We start from the raw sequence: 13818 nt of genomic DNA, 5'->3' as shown, positions 1-13818 counted from the left end.
CCCTCCATCAACTAAGCCTGTTTTGGACCAGATATCCTATGATCATGATGAGAAGAACATTAGAAGAATCCTCTCTCCATGTTGCCTCTAGTGAACATTAACAAGACAAGGACATGCATCCAATCCACTGTGACTCATCAATGTGGAAAGCTCTGTTGAGTGCTTTGCTGGATAAGGCCTTGGCTTGGATGGAAAGTTCTCTTTTCTTATTCTGATATGCTTGTATCGCAGGGAATCATCAGCCATTAGCAAATGTTAATAAGACTACTAGAATCTTTAATGCTAGAACTTGAAGGACAACTTGAATGATCTGAAGTTTGCCAGGGCCATCTCTAAGTTCAGTTGCTGCACATCTGAAGCTTTGTCTTCTTCATGTCAAGTAAAGTTGCTAATCATAGTGATTAGTGCAGTATAAGCAAAAGAGACATCGGAGCCCATCTTTTAAAGACTGTAAACAGGTTTATGGTAAGGATATTATTTAGAGGAAATCAGATTGCTCTGTTTGATGATTTAGGTCCATATTGTTGGTGAACCCTTACGCTGTGGCTGAGGAATAAGTACGTCTCGGTCCAATCCCGGATGTGCATGGTTGCCCACGCGGAGACTCGGGTAGCAGAAGTGAGTGTCGGGTTAGATTGGGTCATGGTCCTCGTTGCTTGCTTCGTCATTGCCAGCCCCTGCACTCAGATCAGGGTCGGGAGAGAGATTTTCCGATTCGACCCATCCGAAGCTTAAGTTAGAGTTGAGTGGAATAAGAGTGAGTTGAATGTGTGAACTCCCCTCTCATTGGTCAGAGGGTTGACTTTTATATCTGCGAAGGGGGTGGTTAGTCGTACATGGTCCTTTAATGGTTGTCAACTCCTCGAGAGGGTGGCTTGTACCCGGCAGACGGGTGCCGACTGACCCGTATGGGTTGGTGCCGTGTAGTGCCACTCTGAGTTTTGTGGTATGACTGACCGAGCAACACTACTCGAGCACTGGGAACTGGCCAAGCCAAGAAATGTGGCTCGGGCACTGGCTTGGTCGAGCAGCACTTCCCGGGCTCCTATTTGGCCGAGTAGTTGCTCTGATAATGATCGAGCCAAGCAACGATGGACTGCACGTGACTGGCCGAGCAACACTGCATAGGCACTGGCTTGGCCAAACAACATTACTCGGGCACTGGGAACTGGCCTGGCCGAGCAATGTGTCTTGGGCATTGGCTTAGTCGAGCAACACTACTCGGGCCCCTATTTGGCCAAGCAACACTACCCTAGCACTTGGGACTGGCCTGGCCAAGCAATGTGGCTCGGGCAATGGCTTGGTCGAGTAGCTGCTCTGACAATGATCGAGCCAAGCAACGATGACTACACTTGACCGGTTGAGCAACACTACTCGAGCACTAGGGACTAGCCTAGCAAAGCAATGTGGCTCGGGCACTAACTTGGCCGAGCAACACTACTCGAGCACTAGGGACTGGCCTAGCCGAGCAATGTGGCTCGGGCACTGGCTTGGCCGAACAACACTACTCGGGCACCTAGGACTGGCCTGGCCGAGCAATGTGGCTCGAGCACTGGCTTGGTCGAGTAGTTGCTATGATAATTGAGCCAAGCGACGATGGATTGCAGATGACTAGCCGAGCAACACTGGTCGGGCACTGGCTTGGCAAGCAACACTACTCGGGCACCTAGGACTGGTCTAGCTGAGCAATGTGGCTCGGGCACTAGCTTGGTCGAGTAGCACTACTCGGGCATTAGGGACTAGCCTGGCCGAGCAATGTGGCTCGGGCACTAGCTTGGCTGAGCAACACTACTCAAGTGTTGGGGACTGGCCTGACCGTGCAATGTGGCTCGGGCACTGGTTTGGTTGAGTAACACTACTCGGGTACTAGGGACTGGCCTGGCTGAGCAATGTGGCTCGGGCACTGGCTTGGCCGAGCAACACTATTCAAGCCTTTGTTTAGCCAAGCAACTACTCTGATAATGATCGAGCCAAGCAACGATGGACTACACATGACTAGTTAAGCAACACTGCACGACCATTGGCTTAGTCGAGCAACACTACTCGGGCATTGGGGAATGGCTTGACCGAGCAATATGGCTCGGGCATCGACTTGGCCGAGTAGCACTTCTTGGGCCCATGTTTGGCATAGCAACTGCTCTGATAATGATCAAGCCAAGCGACGATGGACTATACATTACTAGCCGAGCAACACTACTTAGGCACTAGGGAATGGCATGGCCTAGCAATGTGGCTCGAGCATTGGCTTGGCCAAGCAGCACTACTCGGGCTCCTGTTTGGCCGAGCAACTACTATGATAATGATCGAGCCAAGCGACAATGGACGACGCATGACTAGCTAAGCAAAACTGCTCGGACATTGGCTTGGCCGATCAGCACTACTCGGACCCCTGTTTGGCTGAGCAACTACTATGATAATGATCGAGCCAAGCGACGATGGACTGCACATGACTGGCTGAGCAACACTACTCGGGCAATGGCTTGGCCGAGCAATGTGGCTCGGGCATCGGGGAATGGCTTGACCGAGCAATGTGGCTCGGGCATCGGCTTGGCTGAGCAGCACTACTCGGGACCATGTTTGGCATAGCAACTGCTCTGATAATGATCGAGCCAAGCGACGATGGACTATACATTACTAGCCGAGCAACACTACTTAGGCACTAGGGAATGGCATGGCCGAGCAATGTGGCTCGAGCACTGGCTTGGTCGAGTAGTTGCTATGATAATTGAGCCAAGCGACGATGGATTGCAGATGACTAGCTAAGCAACACTGGTCGGGCACTGGCTTGGCAAGCAACACTACTCGGGCACCTAGGACCGGTCTAGCTGAGCAATGTGGCTCGGGCACTGGCTTGGTCGAGTAGCACTACTCGGGCATTGGGGACTGGCCTGACCGAGCAATGTGGCTCGGGCACTAGCTTGGCTGAGCAACACTACTCAAGCGTTGGGGACTAGCCTGACCGAGCAATGTGGCTCGGGCACTGGCTTGGTTGAGCAACACTACTCGGGTACTAGGGACTGGCCTGGCTGAACAATATGGCTCGGGCACTGGCTTGGTTGAGCAACACTACTCGGGTACTGGGGACTAGCCTGGCTGAGCAATGTGGCTCGGGCACCGGCTTGGTCGAGCAACACTATTCAGGCCTTTATTTAGCCAAGCAGCTACTCTGATAATGATCGAGCCAAGCGACGATGGACTACACATGACTGGTTAAGCAACACTACACGACCATTGGCTTAGTCGAGCAACGATACTCGAGCATTGGGGAATGGCTTGACCGAGCAATGTGGCTCGGGCATCGGCTTGGCCGAGCATCACTACTCGGGCCCATGTTTGGCATAACAACTGCTCTGATAATGATCGAGCCAAGCAACGATGGACTATACATTACTAGCCGAGCAACACTACTTAGGCACTAGGGAATGGCATGGCCGAGCAATGTGGCTCGAGCATTGGCTTGGTCGAGTAGTTGCTATGATAATTGAGCCAAGCGACGATGGATTGTAGATGACTAGCTGAGCAACACTGGTCGGGCACTGGCTTGGCAAGCAACACTACTCAGGCACCTAGGACCGGTCTAGCTGAGCAATGTGGCTCGGGCACTGGCTTGGTCGAGTAGCACTACTCGGGCAATGGGGACTGGCCAGGCCGAGCAATGTGGCTCGGGCACTAGCTTGGCTGAGCAACACTACTCAAGTGTTGGGGACTGGCCTGACCGTGCAATGTGGCTCGGGCACTGGTTTGGTTGAGCAACACTACTCGGGTACTAGGACTGGCCTGGCTGAACAATATGGCTCGGGCACTGGCTTGGTTGAGCAACACTACTCGGGTACTGGGGACTAGCCTGGCTGAGCAATGTGGCTCGGGCACTGGCTTGGTCGAGCAACACTATTCATGCCTTTATTTAGCCAAGCAGCTACTCTGATAATGATCGAGTCAAGCGACGATGGACTACACATGTCTGGTTAAGCAACACTACACGACCATTGGCTTAGTCGAGCAACACTACTCGGGCATTGGGGAATGACTTGACCGAGCAATGTGGCTCGGGCATCGGCTTGGCCGAGCAGCACTACTCGGGCCCATGTTTGGCATAGCAACTGCTCTGATAATGATCGAGCTAAGCGACGATGGACTATACATTACTAGCCTAGCAACACTACTTAGGCACTAGGGAATGGCATGGCCGAGCAATGTGGCTCGAGCATTGGCTTGGTCGAGTAGTTGCTATGATAATTGAGCCAAGCGACGATGGATTGTAGATGACTAGCTGAGCAACACTGGTCGGGCACTGGCTTGGCAAGCAACACTACTCGGGCACCTAGGACCGGTCTAGCTGAGCAATGTGGCTCGGGCACTGGCTTGGTCGAGTAGCACTACTCGGGCAATGGGGACTGGCCTGGCCGAGCAATGTGGCTCGGGCACTAGCTTGGCTGAGCAACACTACTCAAGCGTTAGGGACTAGCCTGACCGAGCAATGTGGCTCAGGCACTGGCTTGGTTGAGCAACACTACTCGGGTACTAGGGACTGGCCTGGCTGAGCAATGTGGTTCGGGCATTGGCTTGGCCGAGCAACACTATTCAGGCCTTTGTTTAGCCAAGCAACTACTATGATAATGATCGAGCCAAGCGACGATGGACTGAACATGACTAGCTGAGCAAAACTGCTCGGGCATTGGCTTGGCCGAGTAGCACTACTCGGACCCCTGTTTGGCTGAGCAACTACTATGATAATGATCGAGCCAAGCGACGATGGACTGCACATGACTGGTCGAGCAACACTACTCAGGCACTGGCTTGGCCGAGCAACACTACTCGGGCCCCTGTTTGGCCAAGTAGCTACTCTGATAATGATCGAGCCAAGCGACGAAGGACTACAAATGACTGGATGAGCAACACTGCTCGGGCATTGGCTTGGATGTGCGAGGGGAAGGTACCGACCCCTACAAGATGCCTTCGAGCGAGAAATTTTTGATTTTCGGCTTTTTGGGAGACGGAGCGAAAGTTGACTTTGACTTTGGTGGGAATTTTAGTTTTTGACCAAATCTTGGATCTTTTGGGTGGGATTTTTGAGTTTTTTTTTCTTATCTTCCCACGGTCATGCTTGGGAGTTTGGGTTTGGGAGTCGACTTGTACAACGCCGAGTAGGATGACGCATTTCCTGTAGACGAGCACCGACCGACCCATACGGGTTTTGATCGTGCGGCGCCATTCAGAACTTTCTGAAATGGATCCGTAGTGTTCAGCGCCGACTTGTACGGCGCCGAACAACGTGGAGGACGTATGGTCGCCTACGTGCATAATGCTAAAATGAGCCATATCTTATATTCGACAATGATTAACTAGGTTGTACGTAGTTGACGCGATAAAATAAAAAAAAGGATCCCAATTCCACTTTAACAATGCTTTTGCCATCATCAAACAGCGGAAGACAAAAGGACTTTTGTTTTTGTTTTCCTTTGGAAGCATCATCACAGTTCCGGTGGCTCCATCCAGGTGCGAAATCTCATATGGCAAATTACTAAGAGTGATCCATGCTTCATCGTAATACCATGACAGCAACCATTGATCACCACATTATTAAACTGATAATATAAACAGGAAATAGGAGAATCTTACTGCACACATTTCACGGACATCTGTTATCTTCTGTGATCCATTCTTGATTAACGAAGTGCTTTTCTAATGTAGCTACTGGGCCTCTCCTGCAAGTACTGGTCTCCGAATGAGTGTGCTGTGTTAGAAGTCCATCTCACCAAAGTGTGGGCAAACATGAATTCAACATAGATTTCTTCTGTGTGAAATAAATCAACATTGACTGCATTGTTGATCGATTGTGTTGACCCCCACAAAATATGATTTGACCATGGTTTCGAGAATTGGACATGTTTATTACGTGTTAGAAGCCCAGCCCAAAGTTGTGCATCGAAGCTTGCTCAACCAAGTCAACCAAGCTTTACGATCTGGGCGGATGAGAAAGGACGGCTTCGATGCGTTTGGGGATTGTTCGAGGAGGATGCAGTCGATCAGTTAAACAGATGCCGTTCGTTCGACAAAGCGACGGTTCAGATTTGGGCACGTGGTAAGAATATTTATTTTTAATCCCATATCGGTAATGAGGCGATTGGTTCGCGTCTTCTTATACCGCAGAGTTGGCAATGAGGTTGTCTCTTCGGAGACTTCCGATAAAATTGGAACGATACAGAGAAGATTAGCATGGCCCCTGCGCAAGGATGACACGCACAAATCGAGAAATGGTCCAAACTTTTTTTGCTCTCGGCATTCTTTCCTTGTTCGATCGCGATCGGGCTGCTCTTCTTATGCTCTTTTGTTCTTTCTTGCTTCGTGTTCTTCTGCTCTCTCTGTCCCAAAATCTTCATCTTTTTCCTTCTTATTTCCTTGATCAAGGCACAGGGAGGAAGAAAGCTGCTTCTTCGGAGTGCGGTCGTGTTCCTTGTCCTCGTTGGTCAGTCCATGGACGCTGGTCCTCTTCCTCGCTCGCTGATCCACACCAATGCGGACGCCTCCGGTGCATTTTTCTCTCTTCTCGATTCATACAGTTTGATCCTCGGATTCTTCCCTAGTATCCGAGTTAGGGTTAGGTTTAGCGTTTGATGCTGGGTTTGCTTGCCTTATAGTAGAATCAAATCGCATGATGTGCTGCCCTTGGTCCGAAGCGCCGCTGCGAGGAAAAAGATTGTCCGACATCACCAACACGGTGAGTTCGGGGACGGCCGGAATGATGGGTGCCGATGTCGATCGAGGTAACTCGATCGCGATCGGGCTGCTCTTCTTATGCTCTTTTGTTCTTTCTTGCTTCGTGTTCTTCTGCTCTCTCTGTCCCAAAATCTTCATCTTTTTCCTTCTTATTTCCTTGATCAAGGCACAGGGAGGAAGAAAGCTGCTTCTTCGGAGTGCGGTCGTGTTCCTTGTCCTCGTTGGTCAGTCCATGGACGCTGGTCCTCTTCCTCGCTCGCTGATCCACACCAATGCGGACGCCTCCGGTGCATTTTTCTCTCTTCTCGATTCATACAGTTTGATCCTCGGATTCTTCCCTAGTATCCGAGTTAGGGTTAGGTTTAGCGTTTGATGCTGGGTTTGCTTGCCTTATAGTAGAATCAAATCGCATGATGTGCTGCCCTTGGTCCGAAGCGCCGCTGCGAGGAAAAAGATTGTCCGACATCACCAACACGGTGAGTTCGGGGACGGCCGGAATGATGGGTGCCGATGTCGATCGAGGTAACTCGAATGTGATTTCTTGCCCGATCTCCAAAGATTGCATCGTCCAGCTCATGAAGCGCCGCTGCGAGGAAAAAGATTGTCCGACATCACCAACACGGTGAGTTCGGGGACGGCCGGAATGATGGGTGCCGATGTCGATCGAGGTAACTCGAATGTGATTTCTTGCCCGATCTCCAAAGATTGCATCGTCCAGCTCATGAAGCGCCGCTGCGAGGAAAAAGATTGTCCGACATCACCAACACGGTGAGTTCGGGGACGGCCGGAATGATGGGTGCCGATGTCGATCGAGGTAACTCGAATGTGATTTCTTGCCCGATCTCCAAAGATTGCATCGTCCAGCTCATGAAGCGCCGCTGCGAGGAAAAAGATTGTCCGACATCACCAACACGGTGAGTTCGGGGACGGCCGGAATGATGGGTGCCGATGTCGATCGAGGTAACTCGAATGTGATTTCTTGCCCGATCTCCGAAGATTGCATCGTCCAGCTCATGAAGGTACCTTTGGAGATTTTCTTTTTGGTCTCCCTTTTTCATCTTTCTTTCATTCTTCATCTGCATTTAGTGTTTGTTTCTAAAAAAGATGTTTGAAAATGCTTTTTTCTTTACATGATCAATATGAATTCCAGGAATATACTGCCTTGTTGAAGCTTCTTGCAGAAAAGAAGTATGTAAATTGTAAAACACAAATTACTTCTTGACTGAAAAATAGTCCGTCGAAATTCTTGGACCAGCTATCGATTGATATGGTTTGATCTGTTGTTTGTTTTGGCAGCAAAATCATAGAACTGAGTAGCACTGAGTTGCAAGATTGCAAGAAGATCCTACAGCGATCGGAGGAAATCTTTAGACACTATGGATTTGTAAATCCGGACACCTATTCTTTCCTTAAACCATACGTTCATCATCCCCTTTCTACTCCCACCGATAGTTGTCTTAGTAACTCCATGCTTATGTTTCATATGACATAACAGCAAAGTAACTTGCCAATTCTGCAATCCACGCAATTAATATTACTTGTTGGTGCTTCTTGCGATCATGTCTTTAACTCCTTGCAGCGTTCTTGCAATCGCCAGGACTCAATTCAAGTTCATTCACGTACAAACTTTGCCACTAGTCCATCCCACTGATGTCTTCAGGAATTATGCTTACATCTGCATTGAAAATGTTGGTCAGGAGACCTATGTATATATACACAAGTTGCTCATGTTAAAGGGCATTTGGCCAAAATATATGTATATGGAAAGTATGTTGGTGCAAATTGGGATGGCAAGTAGTGATTGCAAAAACTATGTCTCCGTTTCCTATAAAACATGGGGCGGAAAACTATGGACATGTCGAGGTTTTACGTACCAGTATGGGAACTAATGCAGATAAAAGAAGAAAACCCACACATGGATTTGCATGCGAGCATCGTCAATGATGCGTCTCCAGATGTGGGAGGAGGAGAATGCATCTGAAAGATGCATTTGATCTAATTAGTGCGAGTATCTTCTCCAAGTACAATTTGTTCGAGAATCAGAAGGAGATACTCGACGATAGAAGGAAAAGAGAGGAAGTGTGCATAATTATTTCCATCAAAGGGGAATGATGTCTCTTTTATGTACGATTTATGTGCGGAGAATTGTGATATATGATTTACGTTGTAGGATAAGAGTCGGAAACTCTTATCCCGATAAGACTCTTGTTGTCTTGAAGCGGAGTAGGACTATGCTACGAAAGCGATGATTAACCTCCGTCACAAGCGGATATAGTAAGATTTTATCATTATATTGAAGATTGGACCATGTGGACTTGGAAAATATATGCTCGATCTTATCAAAATACCATGACATTCTATGCGCCATGTTGTCTAGAGTGGACCTATATGATCTCCGAAGACGATGATGTAGTACAAATGTACCAATATGAGCGAGTAGAGATCCTCGTTTACCGAGAGGCAAGTTTTATCATCAAGTATTCACAAGAAACATACAAGTTTACATAGGAGAGGATTTTAATTCATGAAACGATCACAAAAAGTAGGCAAAACAAAACATGTCAGGGTTTTCGTAGATCAATTAAGGACGCATGCCCATTGAGAAGCTCAAATAAGAATCAACGAAGAACAAAAAAGCATAATATTGTAGGTAAGAAGAGGGTTTTCATAATTCAATTTAGGGTTCATACCTACGAAAATTATTATTTAGAGATCCACGAAGAATCAAAGGATGGTAGTTCAATCTAAGGTTTACCCCGAATAGGGATCAACAAAGAACAAAAAGATTCGGGGTGAAGAACAAAAAATATATGACTTCATGATTTTCACTTGTAAAGACATGTTAATCTTATTATTTGCTCCAATTTTGTCGAACATCCCGCGAGGAGAACCCAGGGGCCTCCTCTGCAGTATAAGAATAGGTGTAGCAGTCCCGTCGCTAACGATGTGGGACTAAAAGAACCTACTCTTACCACGTGCCCAAATCTGAACCGTTGCTTTATCGTACGAACGGCATCTGTTTTAAGTGATCGACTGCATCCTACTCGAACAATCCCCAAACGCATCGAAGCCGTCCTTTCTCATCCGCCCAGATCATAAAGCTTGGTTGACTTGGTCGAGCAGGCTTCGACGCACAGCTTTGGGCTGGGCTTCTAACACGTAATAAACATGTCCAATTCTCGAACCCATGGTCAAATCATATTTTGTGGGGGTCAACACAGTCGATCAACAATGCAGTCAATGTTGATTTATTTCTCAGAGAGAAGAAATCTATGTCGAATTCACGTTTGCCGACACTTTGGTGAGATGGACTTCTAACACGGCACATTCACGATCTTATGACTTGTATCTGTGGCTTCACTAAATAAACACTTTGATAAATTGAGTGTCCATTTTTATCTGCATCATCTGCTTTCTGCAAATCAACAATCCATACTGGTTTTGATCTTTCTTCTCCAAGTGAAAGGAGATGGTTGATAGTTTAGGCTTCTCAGCATCTTTGATCTTTCTTCTCCAAGTGAAAGAAGATGGTTGAGATTTTAGGCTTCTCAGCATCTGTTTCCCCACTTGAAGTGGTCCTGGTGAGGCCACTCAATAGGAAGGACATTGTCAAAGATCACATAATGGATTCTTGCTGACATGAAAGATGCATTGCCTAGCTCAGAAACTATCTATCAGCTTGATAGCCAAGAAGAAGTATGTGTAGATCGGACAGTGTGTCTTCCAGATCAGACGGCTTCCTGCTTGATGAAAGCTTGTGAGCCCCCTTCGCATGCTAAAAATGGCCTCATATCCACTATATGTAAACTCCTTTTCACCCTCGGAAAACTGGGTTGCTTTTATTTGGTAGCTCCCAAGTCGCTTTCCAAGCAACAGGAAGCATCAAGCTTTTCCAGTTTTCCTCCACACATGTGCTTGCAGAGCCCAATCCAAGTGCCTCGAATTGTATAGACCTTGAATGATGCATTTTTCAGAGCAATATTCTCATTCAAGAGAGAGAGAGAGAGAGAGAGAGAGAGAGAGAGAGAGAGGAACACTTTTGATCTGTAAGGCAGCTCCACAAAAAGGGCCATCCCTTGGCAAAGGAGATCTCAAGATAAGGGGAGCAGAAAGAGGAGAGGGGAAGATTAAGAGAACACACTCACATGGAAAGGACAAAAGCCTCCTGTCTCCCCTAGGGTTCTTTAAAGGTGTGCAATGGTGGCCTCTCCTCCAGCACAGAGTCACATGGAGAACAACTCCACTAGGGAAACAATTACCATCCATCATTGATCACATTGCTCACTTTTTATCATCTGAGTGATAAAGGTCAAACTCTAATGGGTTCCAAACCCCCACTGTGCGCCCTTTTCCCCCATGATTCTTGTCTCACCTTATCAATCTAAGCCAAGGGCCTTTTTCTGCTAGAGCTGGAGTAGATTATGAGAACAACTATTTGACCTGGTTGCTATAGTTAACACACATTAGGAGAGCAGTACTTGCAGGAGAGGCCCAGTAGCTACATTAGAAAAGCACTTTTTTAATCAAGAATGGATCACAGAAGATAACAGATGTCCATGAAATGTGTGCAGTAAGATTCTCCTATTTCCTGTTTATATTATCAATTTAATAATGTGGTGATCAATGGTTACTGTCATGGTATTATGATGAAGCATGGATCACTCTTTGTGATTTGCCATATAAGATTTAGCACCTGGATGGAGCCACTGGAACTGTGATGATGCTTCCAAAGGAAAACAAAAACAAAAATCCTTTTGTCTTCAGCTGTTTGATGATGGCAAAAGCATTGTTAAAGTGGAATTGGGATCCATTTTTTTTTATCTCATCAAGTACAATTTAGTTAATCCATGTCAGATATGGACTTGAATCATCAAATGGAGTAATATGATTTCCTCTAAATAATATCCTTACCTTAAACCTGTTTACAGTCTTCAAAAGATGGGCTCCAATGACTCTTTTGCTTATACTGCTCAAATCATTATGATTAGCAACTTTACTAGACATGAAGAAGACAAAGCTTCAGATGTGCAGCAACTGAACTTAGAGATGGCAGTGGCAAACTTCAGATCATTCAAGTTGTCCTCCAAGTTCTAGCATTAAAGATTCTAGTAGTCTTATTATCATTTGTTAATGGCTGATAATTCCCTGCAATACAAACATATCAGAACAAGAAAAGAGAACTTTCCATCCAAGCCAGGGCCTTATCCAGCAAAGCACTCAACAGAGCTTTCCACATTGATGAGTCACAGTGGATTGGATGCATGTCCTTGTCTTGTTAGTGTTCATCAGAGGCAACATGGAGAGAGGATTCTTCTAGTGTTCTTCTCATCATGATCATAGGATATCTGGTCCAGACCAGGCTTAGTTGGAGGGAGGTTGCAGAAGTATATGGGAGGTTGGCATAGGCAGCTACAAATGTCTCAGATTACACTTCAGAGTGGGAGAATTGGAAAGAGGAGATGAAATCTGAGTAAAACATAGCATCCTCCAAAGAATATAAAAAATGAAGTGGTCTTCTATCTCAGTCTGTATCAGAATTAGATCTTTTTCTTCTTCTCTAGTCTTCCATTATTCTCTTGTTCTTTACACATCAAGAAAAATACAGCCTCAACCCTATTATTCTTTAGCTCCCTTGATGTGTGCCATACTAAAATACAAGATGTGTAGCAGCCTCAAGGTCCTTTGAATTCATATACTTGACTTCATAAGAAGTCATAGGTGAGTGAGATTGAACTGGTACTAGTTTAAACAGGTGCATGAGATTGCCATTGCTAGATAAGATATAGAAAGTGAGGGGAATATAAGAAGTCATGCTTCATAGAAGATCCTTACAAGTCCCAACTGAGAGCTACTCTAAACAATGACTGTCCCTCATCAGAAATATTCAATCTTCTTGCTGGAGGACCACTGACATGGATAGTTCATAGATGGCCAGATCTACAGTGGATTTGATTGTTCAACTTTTTTATTTTTTATTGTAAATATGAGCTATATTATCACATAAACAATGAGCTGATTAAGAAGTTTATTAGGTTTTCATAACTTCAGATTGTTCCAGAATTTCATGAAGCTTGACTTGTGAGATATTATTTCTGAGCCATTAACTTAAAAGTCATTGGCATCTTCCAAGCCAAAAGGAATGGACATTACATGTGAATTCCTATGCCTGTGATTGAAACCCATGAGAATAAAGTTTGATCACCAAAGCTAATTTTGATTGGAACCTGTGGACTAAAGATTGATTGATGTGTCTGAATGATGGCCATGCCCTTTTGTTGCTTCATTCAATTCTAACATGCTTTGATCATTTGTACTAAATTAGCATTACACTGTAAAGTATGAGATGATTAGAGACATCATTATGCACCTTAATTTGGTATATTTTGGCACTTCTCTTTGCAGGTTTCATCAGCTAATGTTGTACTAGCATTGAACCTTCTTACTCCACCCTATCATGATGGCAAGCAATGGAGAGAAGGTTAAACAAAATGATAAAAGGGAGAAATCTGTGCACCCAAATACATGAGAAAGACAATGCCTCCAGATTTTAGTGTTCCTCACATGGGTTGGACATTTTTCAAAAGCTTTGAGTGAACTTTGAGTGCTGTCTCTCTGATGATGCTGATTAATCAAATCATGTAAGGTTGCCTCACAACCAAAGAATGGAGGGTTGGTGGATGTCCTGCCCTCTCTGCTCCAATACTTAGCCACCTCTACAAAGGAAGAAATAGAGAGAGAGAGAGAGAGAGAGAGAGAGAAGGGAAATGGTTTCTATAAGCTCAGTTTTCTTCTCTCTTTTTGACTTGTTCTGGGAGCTGATTTCCAGATTACAAATTTGATGGGAGTACTGCCAAAAAAATGATAATTATGTTGTAATGAAAGCTTAGGAAGACTTTATAACATAACCAGAAGATGGGATCTGCTGATACTTTGCTTTACAACTAGAAAAGTTTCACTAGTGTGGTCTTCTTTAAGCTGTGGATTATGATTAGTACTTTGTCTCACACAAGCATGACCTTACATTCACTTGTTCTTCAAAAACCACTTTTCCATTAAAAAATGATCAACTTTTTGCATTTAAGAAAAAAGATCAGGCATTCA

The 13818-nt window shown here is 45.8% G+C and overlaps 1 long non-coding RNA gene and 1 other non-coding gene across 3 annotated transcripts; both read left to right on the top strand.

Moving 5' to 3' along the window:
- The first annotated feature begins 6166 nt into the window (after positions 1-6166).
- Positions 6167-6269, top strand: LOC135672709 (U6 spliceosomal RNA). Its single transcript, XR_010513066.1, has one exon. It is a non-coding gene; the product is annotated as a U6 spliceosomal RNA (small nuclear RNA).
- On the top strand, positions 6192-8264 carry LOC135672412 (uncharacterized). 2 transcript variants are annotated; one of them, XR_010512967.1, is made up of 5 exons: positions 6192-6529; positions 6642-6764; positions 7172-7736; positions 7868-7905; positions 8014-8264. It is a non-coding gene; the product is annotated as an uncharacterized LOC135672412 (long non-coding RNA). The 2 variants fall into 2 exon arrangements; XR_010512966.1 differs by lacking the exons at positions 6192-6529; positions 6642-6764 and adding an exon at positions 6776-7004 and having other exon boundaries at positions 7117-7736.
- Positions 8265-13818: the final 5554 nt, after the last annotated feature.

Source organism: Musa acuminata, chromosome BXJ1-4, assembly GCF_036884655.1.
Source record: "Musa acuminata AAA Group cultivar baxijiao chromosome BXJ1-4, Cavendish_Baxijiao_AAA, whole genome shotgun sequence".
In the NCBI taxonomy this organism is placed as follows: domain Eukaryota; kingdom Viridiplantae; phylum Streptophyta; class Magnoliopsida; order Zingiberales; family Musaceae; genus Musa; species Musa acuminata.
Note: the sequence above shows the minus strand (reverse complement) of the source record. Positions and strands in the feature narration are given on the sequence as shown.